This window comes from Rhamphochromis sp. 'chilingali', assembly GCF_963969265.1.
Source record: "Rhamphochromis sp. 'chilingali' genome assembly, chromosome: 1".
NCBI lineage: Eukaryota > Metazoa > Chordata > Actinopteri > Cichliformes > Cichlidae > Rhamphochromis > Rhamphochromis sp. 'chilingali'.
This window is the reverse complement of record NC_137929.1, coordinates 11700370-11701556: the sequence shown is the minus strand read 5'-3', so window position 1 is coordinate 11701556 and position 1187 is coordinate 11700370.

Sequence of the window (1187 nt, the reverse complement as noted above, 5' to 3'; positions counted from 1 at the left end):
CACAATAACTACACACTACAAACACGCTAAACGTCACAAATCTCTCACATCTCAAAACTCTCTCTCTCTCTCTCTCACTCTCTCTCACCGTCACTCCTAAAACTTCCCCCTCTTCCTAAAGAACCAAATGTCATGTTGCCATATCATTTTTTATTGGTCGACACGGTGCATTTTTCCACCAACACGAAAGGGCTGAATTTTGTTTGCTTGTAAGCAGAGAGTGCTCGTTGCGCTGTCCTTAGACAGTAAACGTGACGAAACGATTGAGGAAAAACACGCGTATATATTATTTATCATGACTCTGGTTTTACGTGACACCGTTAGTAACGCCATTACTTGTAACGCCATTATTCCCATCGCTGCTGTATTCCACCCTCCCCCATCACACTCTCCACCTGCATGGATGGGTCTGGCTCCAATAGTACACCCAGAAGTTTGTGATTAACCAGCCTAACATGATGCTGGCAGTGGCTGCTTTTTATGGTTTTTCTCTTGGGGAATACAGAAGCCCAGAGGTAGTCTGCAAGTTTTCAACTTACTGGGCCTGTACAGGCTGAAACCTGCACACCACTCCTCTTATCCTTCTACACAGTTTATCAAATACAGTATCTGTTATGCAGATCAAGTCCACTTGCTATAGTTAATCAAATACTCCAATTCCAAATACTTCTAAAGTTCGCACCACACACTCCTGACACTAATCCAAACTAGTGAGACAAAGGAATCAAACTCAGCATGATACACAGGAGAGAGGAGACTATCAAAATAAAACAGGAAACAACACACACTGAGACCTGAATTCCAAAAGACTGAACCACAAAACCACAATAACCTCAAAAACTGGGCCAAAAACCCAGGACCAAGATGGTTTTCCATCATTTATATTCACTCATAGTGTGCAAGTTTGCCTCACATTTTCTTAAATCCCAGTAAATAAAAGTAACTTTTCTTTAACTTTAATTATAGTCAATAGAACTTTTAGCTCTTTTTAAGTCATAGCTAAAATTTCAGGGATGATTTATGGTTAAAAAGCTTAAGATAAGATCCCGTGTGGCAGTTACCATGGACTGTGGAGTGTTTGAGTTTTTGAAAGTAAACAGGGAATCCTGTCGTTTCTTTTTCTGCATATACAGGATTGGCTGGCTAAGCTGGAGAAGCAGGTTGGAGGCGTGCCCAGCCCGACTGAA